The following is a 13,158-nucleotide window of genomic DNA, read 5'->3' on the forward strand; positions in this document are numbered from 1 at the left end:
ACGAACGAATGGAATTTTTTAGGATCACTACGAAAGTTACTACTACATTGTGAAAGGTAATGATTATAACACTGGATGGTAAGGATCTTCAGGGAGTGATATTGGGCTTGCTCTAAAAAACGAGGTCAAGAAGTCTGTCCCTAATGTTTTTAACGGCATTAATTTGGACAAGGGAAATATCCGTTAGCCCATTGATAAAGTCATTATGGCAATTGGGAAACAACAGGTTAGCGTCATCACAAGGCATCCAAGAAAGACAGGGGGGTTTTCGCACAGCCAGCAGCTAAGAAATGAATCACCAATGATTACACCACCGAATTCACATTTCTTTGCACCACAAACGATTGCCATTATTGACAGCAGTAGAATCACTGTGCACGAATAATAAAAGAACGGAGTGAGAGCGCAGGTAAAATGGGAGAGCAGACAGCAGAGCGAGCCAGACAATCAGCTGCAGCGGCAATAATTCAAAGCAGATGATCCAACGAAGTGCACAAATCGAGCAGTAAATTCACCAAAGCAGAGACACAAAAGAAAAGTCCACAGAGAGGGAGAGTATAGGCAATCCAGAGAGAGTGAAAGCAACAATGCAACAATGCCCGCTTATTCTCACGAGAGAGTGTGGGCGATGCAAACGCTGATGCGCGAGAACAGTGCACACCGAAGAAGCGATAACGAAAAGCAGACTGGGCAAAAAACAATAACAAATTGCCTGCACGAGTCCGATGCGTTACGTTGCGAATATTGAATTTATATTAAACACTTGTTTACAAACAAAACACTGGTGGTTAACACAAAGTAGAATCAAATTAATGAGATGCGATGATATATCAAAACAAAGTCACAACAGTGTTGTATGATATTTAGGCAAAGGGCGGAGAATGCGGGAGCAAGAAAAAAAACACAACCGGCTTAAGCAAGAGCTAGAAGCGAATTAGCAAGACAAATATTCAAAATGGATTGATAGACATGGATAGGGTACAGAAGAATTATCTTTCTACATCGAATAATCTATACCAGACAGTCGAGCTACTTATATGATAAATTATCCTTTGCTTCATCAAATAGAACGTTGAATCTGGTAACCATAAGGTAACCATAACAAACTTGCAAATTCAGGAAAACAATTTTTAACAAATGCTATTCGGGTATGAAACGAGTTACCTTTCAAAATTAAAAATATTAGTAGAGCAACGCAATTTAGGGAGATGTTAGGAAAACACTTGATGAACTCTTAATAAAAAATCAAATAAAAATAATAATATTAAAATTTTAAAAATTAAAATATTAATAATAAAAATATTAGTCATAATAATAAAAATATTAGTCATACTAAAAATGTTAGAATAAGAAAATCATTATGTTTAAAAGCACTGAACTATGTGTTCAGGCCAGCAGTAAACAATTTCCGCGCACTGTGCCAACTCCGTGCGTCCCGGTCCCAACTCGCTCGTAGGGGCGCTCGGATCCACAATCCACGATCCACACGGCACTCACGGCAGCAAAAGCATCATAAGGCATAGCGTTAGTTAGTTACGATTTCACCTCCGCTCCCAACAAAATACGCACACATATTTATATATAAACCACGAAACACAACGGTTTTCATTTCATATGACGGCTACATCAAAGGCGTTGTGGGAGAGTTGAGCTTCGATCCGCCCCCACTACAAACATTGGTCCTTTGAGCCGGATCTTCGCCTTCCCCATAAGGAGAAGCTCACCCCAGCCAGCATCGGCGGATCGCTCTAAGTGCAAGATAAGTACAACCCTTCGATTGTGCCCAACACCAGTGCAGTGATTTTGTGCGAGTTTTCCATCCCAGTCCGAGTTCCCGCGGCATATGTACATACATACATATGTATTAATTTCTCGCTCTAGCTCCAAATTAAACCATACTTCGTTCTGCCAACGGCTGTGGCCTCCTATTTCTCCAAAGGTTTAATTTGATCCGAGCTAGCTCCTGCGTTCCTCCTCCGATCCAGTGCCCACATTAATATATAGCTGTCTGTAAGTAATATTCCTACCGCTCCCAGCTACCAGCTGAGCGTTCGTTGCTGACACAAACATACATATGTGTAAGCAACGCAATCCAAGCGGTTGGCAACACACAAAAGGACATATTCTTGCAATTAATTTGTTGTTCATTTCGTGCATGCTCAACGTTCTATAGTTCTTTCGGTTTTTTTTTTAAGATATCGAATGACAAATCACAAATCACAATCAATCTTTATTTAACTAATTATATTGCCAATAAAAATATAACACGATTCCATACATACGGCACATATACACGATCTTACATATACGTACGCATTTTCAACTAGCATATTCTTGCACATCTGTATATATTGTCTTTTTTGTATATAAAACGGTTATACACCGTCTTTAGCCGTTGTTTTAAATCTCGCCAAAAGGGGGGTTCGTTAACCCCCGGGCTATCAGCCATCGGGTGCTACAGGGGGACAAACGGATAACGGGTCGGCTCGCACAACTGTGAACTCGGAACTGAGGCGCAGCCGCTCCGGTTAGTAATACCCGGTGCGGTCTGCGTCTCACACCTCCCCCTAGGACACAGAGGGTTGCGAGCGAACTGTCACCCGCCGTAATTGTGCACACCGGTGGAAGTGCGACTATACTCTCCCCGTGAGGGCGGCTGGAAACAGGTCCTAGCACGGTCATGTCTCTGCTAGGATGCTGGCGAATGGTAGTCGGGCGGAAAAAAGAAAACTCTTAGTGAAATTACCCCAATCCAAGGTGACACTGTTATATGCCGAGGGATGCATGACCGGGGGGGTGCCCGGTCGCTAATATGCGGACTCTGGATACCTGCCGACCTCCAGTTTAAATCAGGCTTCCCGGGGCAAGCGGGCTATGCCTCGGGTGACCATCCCCTTCCCGCTAACTCGTGGGAACTACTGTGTCAAACACTCAAAATATAAAAACCATTAAAACCGCAAAGGAGTTCGGTACTCCTCTTAAAGTGCCGGAGGGACAAGCCAATCCCTCTGCACCAGCGCCTGGGAAACCGGGTCCAAAGAAGACGGGGAAGGAGACTGAGTCGGTCCACCGTCTTCAAGCAGCAGCCGCAGCGAGGGGGGGCCCGAAAAGCCAATCGGGTCCTTCCAAGTCGGGTGGCTCCAAGGGCGAAGCGGATACCGGAGTGGCTGCCAAGCAGAGCGTAATCGCGGCTTATAAGCGCACCGAGCCGAAGAACCCATGGGAGCCCCGGCGGGAAGCGTCTCTGCACCACGGGGAGGAAAGCCGTCGTACCAGGACAGGAGACGAGCGGCTTTCATCCTGTCCAACGAAGACCCGAACTTCAGGGAGTCAGCCGAAGGAAAGGAGCAGAGGCTGTGGGCCTCCTCAATCCTTCCACTGTCCCAGCCAGCCAAAGCCGGAAAGGGCGCAGCCAAGGCCACCAACAATCGGCAACGCTTAGCGGAGGACCCCGCAAATCAGCCAAGCCAAGCCCAGCACGCCAAGCGGGTGAAGACACTCCTCACGAACCGGTCGTTCGCTGAGGTGGCGAGGGGCAAGACCCTGATCGGTGTCCTGGACAGGGGCGCCGAGGACGGCCATGTCCCTCGCGATAAGTGGCACCTGGTGGAGAACGAGCTCCAGGACCGGTTCCTACTGGAACTGGAGGAGAACGGTGGACCATCGCCAAAGTGTGAGGACGCAGGGTGGCATCAAGGCAAGGTGAAAGCCATCGCCTGCCAAGACGCTCGCTCTGCGGCCCTCTACATGAAGTCGGTGGCGGCCCTCAAAGAGGTCTATCCAGGGGCGAAACTGGTCGAGCCAGATCCGGAGCTGCCGGAGATCCCGAAAGAGGGGGCCTCGTGCGAGGTAGACAACCCGGCGTCGGATGCGGCGTCCTTGATGTCGGACGACATCTTGGACGACTACGCGTTCGACGAGAGCGAAGACCTAGCCAGAGGTCTCAGACACATCGTTGTCGGGGAGGAGCCGGACTCCCCTGACAGCGATCTAGATCTAGAATCAGAAATGGTGGAGGCGAGCCTCAGGACTGGCGTTGACGCTCCTGCAGATGAACCTCCACCATTTTAAGGCAGCATGCGCTGCTCTACGGCTCCACCTGGCCAAGGGTGGAGCCGACATAGTCCTCATTCAGGAGCCCTGGATCCTCGGAAACAGGGTCTCCGGTCTGAGCACTTCTGACTACAAGCTATACGTAGCTAAAACCGCAGGTAAAATTCGTACCTGCATTCTTGCAAAAAGAGAGTTGCACTTATTTTTGCTCCCAAATTTCAGCAATGAAGACCACACCGCAGTGAGCCTCGAAGGCCAGGAGCGCTCACTCAGGATCTGCTCCGCATACATGGGGCATGAACAACCAGACCCCCCCTCCACACGCGCCTCTCTGGGCTCTAATCGCAGACTGCTCGGCCAAGGACATCGGCCAAATTGTGGGGTGCGATGCCAATGCACATCACTGTCAGTGGGGAAGCACTGACACAAACGAAAGGGGTGACTACCTTTTCAGTTACTTACTGACCACTCAGATGGTCTTATTAAACCGGGGTAGTGATCCCACCTTCATTATTAAAAACCGCAAGGAGGTCCTGGACATCACGCTTGCCTCTCATGAGATACAGCGTAATATTGTATCCTGGAGGGTCCTGGAAGAGCACTCCTTCTCGGACCACAGGTACGTGGAAACTGTCTTCTCCTTCGCAGTACCGAAGCCAGTCCGATTCCGGAACATCAGGCGGACAAACTGGACTCGGTACTCTGATTACCTCTGTCGTGTTCTCCCTGAGCCCCGTCTGAGGAGGAGTTCTCCACGGAGGCCACGACTCGTCTTCTTAAGATCTTTACCGACGCCTGCAATAAGGTGCTCGACAAAGAGTAACTCAGAAGCCTCACGCTTGCGCAGAGTTTTCTCGAAGACAACACCCACCCTGGGCTACTTGAAGAACACCGACCAGTCGTGGACTACGTCCAGCGATGAGTCGCTAAATCTTCTCCTAAATACCCACTTCCCTGGCTGCGATGAAAACAGACCCAACTACCTCGCGCCTCCTTCTGTCGCCTCAAATGCCATCCTGAGACTGCTAAAACAGGAGAACATTTCCTGGGCGATCAGAAGCTTTAAACCCTACAAGTCCGCGGGGCCAGACGGCATTTTCCCTGCCCAACTGATTCACGCGGGACATAAAGCCATTATCTGGCTCAAAATAATTTACGGGGAATCTTCTCCCACGGGTGCTTTCCTGACACCTGGCTTCAGACCAAAGTCGTATTCATACCCAAGGCAGGCAAGCCCTCGCACACTGCCCCAAAAGATTTCAGACCCATAAGTCTATCATCTTTTCTTCTAAAGGCGATGGAGCGGCTCCTGGGGCTGCATCTCACGGCGTGCATTCCGTCCAGTCTGATCTCGGACTCCCAGCATGCCTATCGGAAGGGAAGATCCACCGAAACGGCCCTACACTCGATTGAGGCCTCACTGGGGACATCAACGTGTACCAGATTTGTCAGCAGAGGGGCTCTCGCCCCTCCTATGGAACGTGGCAGTGAACGCACTGCTGCGGGATATAGAGGGGGGTGGCTGCCGTGTGGTAGCGTATGCGGACGATGTTGCTATAGCACTCTCCGGAAAATTTCCGCAGACGTTGTGTGAGTGCATGACAAGTACTCTCACGAAAATGTCGAAATGGTGCTTTTCACTAGGAAGTAAAAAGTTCCGGTACTGATTCCCCCTAGACTATGTGGGGAAGCGCTAGATTTCAGCAACAACGCCAAGTATCTTGGCCTGATCCTCGATAGAAAGCTCGACTGGAAATTGAGCATAGAGGATAGACTAAAGAAAGCTACAGTGGCCCTCTATACTTGCAGGAAAGCCATCGGACTAAAATGGGGAATGACCCCCTATATAGTCCGGTGGCTCTATACCGCCATCATACGACCGATCATGCTCTATGGAGTGGTGGTATGGTGGCCAGCCTTAGACAGAAGGACATGCCGCAATAAACTCAACCGAATTCAACGCATGGCAGAGCTATGCATCACTGGCAGGCTACGCACTCATCCAGGGGATACCCCGGATACTGTGCTGGACCTCCTCCCTGTAGATCTGATGGGAAAGAAGGTGGCAACATTTTCCGTCCTCAGAATGAGAGAAGCCAGACTGTGGAAGGCGTCCGCTGTTGGGCACTCGGGAATCCTGATGAGACTCCCGCAATTACCAGAGAGGACAGATTACTGTATTCCTAGTGATCACCTCTCGACGCCCTTCCAGGTATCAAACCCACCTAGGGAGGACTAGGAGATGTGCGAACCAGGACCTGCAAATGCGGTTCACTTCTACACTGATGGCTCAAAGTAAGACGGCCACTTGGGAGGTCTACTGCAGCGAGTTGAACATCAGTCATTGCTTCAGGCTCCCGGATCACTGTGTTCCAAACGAAGGTTGGTGCCATCAAGGAGGTAATTTCTATCGTCTCCAAACTACTTCTAGACACGCACTTAGTGTGCGTCTTCTCGGACAGTCAAACAGCTATTAAAGCTCTAGGCTCAATATGGTCGAACTCAGCGACTATTAATGACTGACCCTTCCTTATATGGGTCCCCGGCCACATCGAGGGGAACGACGCCGCCGACGAGCTAACCAGGCAGGGTACAACAATCCCTCTCCTATCGGAGAGAGCAGGTAGAGATGCCCTTGGGCTCCTAACGCACGAAATGTTCGAGCAAAATGCCAATAGGAGATGGCAGCAAACCGTTTCCTGTAAAGTCTCAAGATTGATATGGCCATATCGATCGAAGAAGCGCTCAGCAGAGCTGTATAGACTCAGCAGAGCACAGTGCTCTGCAGTTACTGGAGCCATTACGGGACACTGGCAGATCGGCACTCTTGCCTCCAGACTGTCAATCCCTCATAACGACTTCTGCAGGAGTTGTCGCGACGAGGAGGAGGAGGAATCGGTCCCCCATTTCTTCTGTTACTGCCCAGCCCTTGGAAATCGTCGTTTTCGTATTGTCGGGGCCGCTTTCCTCACGGACATTTCGGACCTGTCCGAAATCAAACCAGGGACCTTGTCCAAATACAAGCCACCAGATGGGACTGCCCTTAACCTGCAGTAGTATGCTCTCACGGTTCGGGCAACGCGAAGGGGCACATGCCCATGCGGCAACACAACGGACCTTTTATAGGTCCAAGTGAGCTTGGGGGCGGGAGGCTCTTATCCCCCCCCCCCCCCCCCCTCTCGGCTACCGCCTTAACCTAACCTAACCTAACCCAAGCCGCGGTACATAGCACTTACAGCCACACATACACACATACAAGCAGCAGCAGCGGTGCATTCTTTTCGTTTTTCTTTTCGCTTTCGCTTCTCTACCGTTTCTTTGCCTGCGTTGTAGTTGCTGGGAGAATATTTTTCTGTGCCGCGCTTGACCGTAACGGAACGCCAAGTGACGCGCTACCCTGCATTTCGAGAGTATATTGTTTTGAACGGACATATGCCTCAATATTATCGTCCATCCTCAATTTTCGTTCTTGGTTGGACATTTGTTTCTTGATCGTAGTATTTATATCAATATTTATACAATATTCCGGCCACGGTGTACTATTTCCATGATATAAATATTCGCAATAAATTCCACCAAAAACAACTAATCCACGGTTCGTAGTTCTCAAGTTCCACGTCGCCATTTCCGTTCACCTATCTTTGCGACTCTAATACGCGTTATCGCAAATCCATCAGCAAAACATGCGCACTGCTGAGAAGAAATCTCGCCAGAAGTTTAAGAGGGTGCGTTCGCTGAGGTTGACCCATCCACCCAGCTCCAACGGCTCAGTCACTACGCCCACATCTTCCCGTCCGGCCCCAGCTGAGCGCGGTCCGACCACGTCCAGGGCTCATTGTGAAGGCATAAGCCTCCACAACACTGACCACGACACCATCCCCTGAAGGGACCGCCCCGACGGCTTGTTATCTAATTTCATTATAATCTCAGTTCATTATCACTATTATCCGATTTTATTACTTCTATTATTATTAGTATTACCAAGACAAACAACAATGAATCCTTATTTTCACCCATTAAAGTAAGAAATCCCAAAACAGTAGGCCTTTTTACTTATTAGAACTAAGAGAACCAACAAGTAAGAGAGACGCACACTACGGCCACGCAGCGAAGAGAGACGCACACCACGGCTATACGAAGGCGAAGAGAACCAACACGAAAGAGATACGCTCTTACGCCCACGCAGCCAACGCAAGGAAGAGAACGGCTATACACAGACGAAAAGAGACAACATGAAAGTGAGCGAAGCGGCAGAGAAGCCGCCGATCGGTCTTACGCCCACGCAGCCGAGGAAAAGAGCCGACGGCGAAGCAGGCAATACACACACGCAGCTATACACCCACGCATCCGAGGCCGGCAGCCGGAGGCGGCGCAGCAGCGAAGCGGCAGAGAAGCTGCGAAAAAGAAAAGCCGAGACCTGGCACGGTCCAGCGCGAGCCAAGCTCTCCGAGGACTGAGCCAGACCGGTTGTGCGACGGAAGCCAAAATAGATGTGAAAAACTAGCCGTGACTGCGCCGTGTACGTAATAAGCCGTGTTCGCCCGCACGCGGTGAATAAAACCAGCTGTGACCGCACCCACGCGGTGTGCAAAGGAAGCCACCGAAGTGACGAGGACCCGCCGTGGGAGAACAGGACCCAAAGAAGGGACACAGGGGTGAGCCACCTCACGTATGTGAGCTCTGAGGGGGATAGATCGGTGCAGTAGGCAGGTATAAGCAGAACATTCCCGCAGTTTCTTTACATATCTATGCCCACGTGTTGTTTATGATAATTTTTTGGCGTTTATTTCCCCGCTGCAGGCGCGGGATTTTAAGTAGGAATATGATCCGAAAACAATAAAGACACCAACCTCAACCCACCTGTCTCAGAACATTCGCCCGTAGGAGTCACTCACCCCCCTCCCCCTCTCTTCACTTTTACCGGGAGGCCCAGCGAAGTGGATGTGAGTCGTGGATTCATGCGGCATTCACCAAGCTAGGTTAGGGAATAGGGCATAGGGAATAAGTGAAAAGCAGTTAAAAGTGAAAAGGGAACCAAGCAGCAGCCAACAATTAAAAGGAAAGACCCACAAAAGCAAAACGGCAAACGATGATTAGGAGCCACGGATCAGGAAAAGCAGCAGGAGAAAAGGAAGGAAAACTTAAAATCAGTGATTAGCAGCCAAAAATCAGAGTCCCGGCGAATAGCCAGCACCAATCTTTGATCCCTCGACTTATGTACAGCTGAGGCTGGTTTCTCTAATACCCCCCAAGCAACAGCCGCCGGCACGTGTTCCAGACGCGCCGGCGAAAACCACGCGAAAAAAAAAAACCACGCAGCCAGCCACGGACGAGACAGAAAGAGACGGGGAGAAACGCCGAAGACACAGCACCGCGTGCCGGGAGAAAATGGCACGCGACGGCGACAAAGCGGCACCAGCGACAAAGTAGCAAAGCAGCAGCAGCGGCGCAGCGGCAGAGCAGCAAAGCAGCAGTGACAGAGCAACGAGGCAGCGGCAGAGCGGAGAAGCAGCAGCGACAGAGTTGTTACCGAGCAGTCAGACAGTCATTTCCGAGCAGTCAGGCAGTTGTTACCGAGCAGTCACACAGTTACCACCGAGCAGTCAGACAGAACCTTTCCCTGCACCGCGCCACGTATCGACAGGATCATCCAACCCAGTGCTGTGTATCCTAGTACAGGATCACCGATCTAGTACCGTGCCGCGTGTAATTCAACAGGATCCCCCCACCCCAGTGCCGTGTATCCTAGTATAGGATCACCGATCCAGTACCGTGCCGCGTGTCCCTCGAACAGGACTCTCCACCCAGTGCCGTGTATCCTAGTACAGTAGCCCCAGACCCAGTACCGTGCTGATAAGGACTCGTACCGGTGCCCCGATTAGTGTACCAGGATCAGGATGAACATCCGCTGGATAGCGTCCCGCAGGAAGGACGAGCTGCAGAGCCTAGCTAAGGAGTTTGGACTAGGAGAAACTGGGACTGTAGAGGACCTACGGAGCCGGATCACCGCATTCATCGCACGCCCTGGGCACCCCGAAACCGTGCAGGCAAGGCTGGACGAATTGGCTACGCACTTTGGGAACATACCGAGCCCCAGGGACCACCGGAGTCCAGCCATGTCACCCGGGCCAGAGAGCCGGATGAAGATGGAAGACAGCAAGGAGGGACCAAAACTGCGATTAATTGTACCCGAGCTGCCCAGCACGAGCCAAGGATCCACCCACGGATACCGCGAGTCAGCAACCGAGCAACCACAACGAGCTGCCCAAGGACCACTCCAAGGAACCAGACCAAAGGCGTCCAGCAAGAACCACGCGCCAATACCCACTACCGCTGGACCCCTGGCCACGCCTAGCCACCAGACAACCACGGAAGGAGAACAGCCACGTCTTCCTCAGGGACATCGGGTCTCACGCCCCGGAGGGGGTGAGATCTCGCACTCGTTACTGGCGGACAAACTCCGGAAATAGGGATTTACTTTCGACGGCCACGCGGACCCACTAGCGGACCCAGAGCAGTTGCCGCGAGCCATCTCCGGTCTCCTTACAGATAAGGCCGAAGGATGGGTCGGAACTTTTCAGATGCAGGGACAGAATTGGACAGACTTTCGGAAAGAATTCCTGTCATTCTTCCTGCCCCCCAGATACTTCCAGCGGCTGGAAGACACCATACGATGTCGGGAACAGAAGCCCAAGGAATCCTTCCGGGATTACCTTATCGAGTTGCGTCTGATGATGCAACGAGCCCAGTATACTCAGGAACAGGAAGTCGAGCGGATCTACGAAAATCTCCGTCCGGAGTATCAAATGCAGTCACGCGCAGAGAAGATTTCTGATCACTCACCGAATTGACCCAGCTCGTCTCGGCCTACGAAACCGCGCGGGACCGAGACGCACTCCGCAGCATCGGGACCACGCAGAACCATCGACCCCGTACCGCCTATACCGGCAATGGAATCAACCCACAACGAGGCAACACACACGAGACACCCGGGAAAACCGAGATCGCCAACCGAGGAATCGGCCAGGAGCAAGAGCAGGCGATCGATGTACAACGAGCCTGCCGGAACTGCGGGGAAAACGGCCATTTCAGTGGTGCGTGCACAAACCGACAGAAGCTGTTCTGTTGGGAATGTGGCCACCGAGGGGTCCGGACCATCAACTGCTGCCGGAAACCCGCGTCGGGAAACGGGTCGGGTCTCCGCCCAACATGGACGGAGGCGCGTACCCAGGAACAGGAGAAACCCACCCATTAAGCATGACCGGAGGAAGGATCGCTGCCCTGGTGGACATCAATGGGAGAGCATTTGCGGCCACCCTCGACACTGGAGCCACACGATCCTTCATCACTGAGCGGCTGGCGAAGGAGATAGGGACGACCGAGAACAGGCGAGAGGTGAGGACCAGGATCCGCCTGGCAGATGGAACCAGGAAGGAGATCAACCAAGCGATAGCAGTCACAGTGCGCCTGGATCAGCAAGAAACACAGGTATCTCTTCTTATACTCCCCACGGTATTAGACGACTTCATCTTGGGGCTCGACTTCCTCTGTGGCATCCGCGCAAGGATCCACTGGATCCTTGTGTCAACTATGGAAACTATGTGTCAACAAGGAACACCGCCGACGCGTGCTAGAAGAGTGCCACGACCATCCGACAGCAGGACACCTCGGAATCAGGAAGACAGCGACACGAATAGCCCAGAGGTACTACTGGCCGGACTGCACCGAGATATCGCCCGATATATCCAGCAGTGCACCAAGTGCCAGCAGTACAAGGTGAGTCAAACCAAAACCAGGAGGGAAGATGCACACCCGCCAAGCCCAAGAACCACTGGACATCGTCTGCGCCGACTTCATTGGACCATTGCCCCGATCCAAACACGGCAATACTATGTTGCTGGTGTTCTTCGACGCCTTCAGCAAGTGGGTGGAGTTGGTCCCACTACGCAAGGCCACCACCGCACTACTGGAGACCGCTTTCCGGGAACGGATCCTGAGCCGCTTCGGAACCCCACGGAAATTCGTATGCGACAACGGGACCCAATTCACAAGTCGCTCTTTCCGAAAGTTCTGCAAACTAGCAGGCATGGAATTGGAGTATACGGCGCCCTATACGCCACAACAAAACCACACGGAACGAGCCAACAGGACTCAGCCTAGCCATCAACAGCAGCACATCGGACACCACAGGCTTCAGCCCAGCATTCATCGTACTCGGCCGGGAACCTCGGTTGCCTGGAGCCTTGTACGAAGAGACGACCCCACGACTATGCGAAGTGACAGAGACCCCAACCAACAAGGCCAAGCGACTCAAGGAAATCTTCGCCATCGTACAAGAAAATACCCAGCAGGCATCACAGACGCAGAGCAGGACCTACAACCTACGTCGACGCGAATGGAGACCCACGATCGGGACGCTCGTGATGCTACGCCAACATCACCTGTCCAAAGCGGCGGACAACTTCGCTGCCAAACTGGCTCCCAAATATGAGGGGCCTTACAAAGTAATTAAATTTATTTCTCCCACCATAGCACGACTCCAGAAGCATCCGGGAAGACAACGACGAACGGCCGGACTAGCCGACCTCAAGGCCTACCACGACAACGAGCACACACTCACCAGCGAAGACAACGAAGACAACGATGACGACGACCCCAGCACCAGGAAAACCGCGAGTTCATGAGGGCCACTTATGGTAGTGCGCTGCCGTAATGTCCTCGCCCCGCAAGGGGAAACCGCGTCCACACTCAGTAAGATAGCTTAACTCCCCTTAAGGGATTAGAGTAAGAAATAGCCAGAAACTAGAAATGCACCGATCAGGGAAACCCAGGGCACAGGGCACAGGGCACATCAGTAGCACAGGGCAGGTTCTAACCAAACAAGGTTTCTTCCCCCCACCAGATCCGACATGGACAACCCAAGGACGAGCGACGCACAGCCTCTAGAGGCAGAGGATGGCACGGAGGGGCATCCTATGGGTGCGTCGCCGCCCAGCTCAAGGCAACCACGGTCCACGACCAGCCAACCACAAGCAAGACACCACTCTCCGACCCCGCAAGCAGAACCGGGCAACACCACGCAGCCTGGACCATCAACAGGAGCCA

Source organism: Drosophila persimilis, unplaced genomic scaffold, assembly GCF_003286085.1.
Source record: "Drosophila persimilis strain 14011-0111.01,24,50 unplaced genomic scaffold, DperRS2 tig00000002-arrow-pilon, whole genome shotgun sequence".
Taxonomy (NCBI): Eukaryota; Metazoa; Arthropoda; class Insecta; order Diptera; family Drosophilidae; genus Drosophila; species Drosophila persimilis.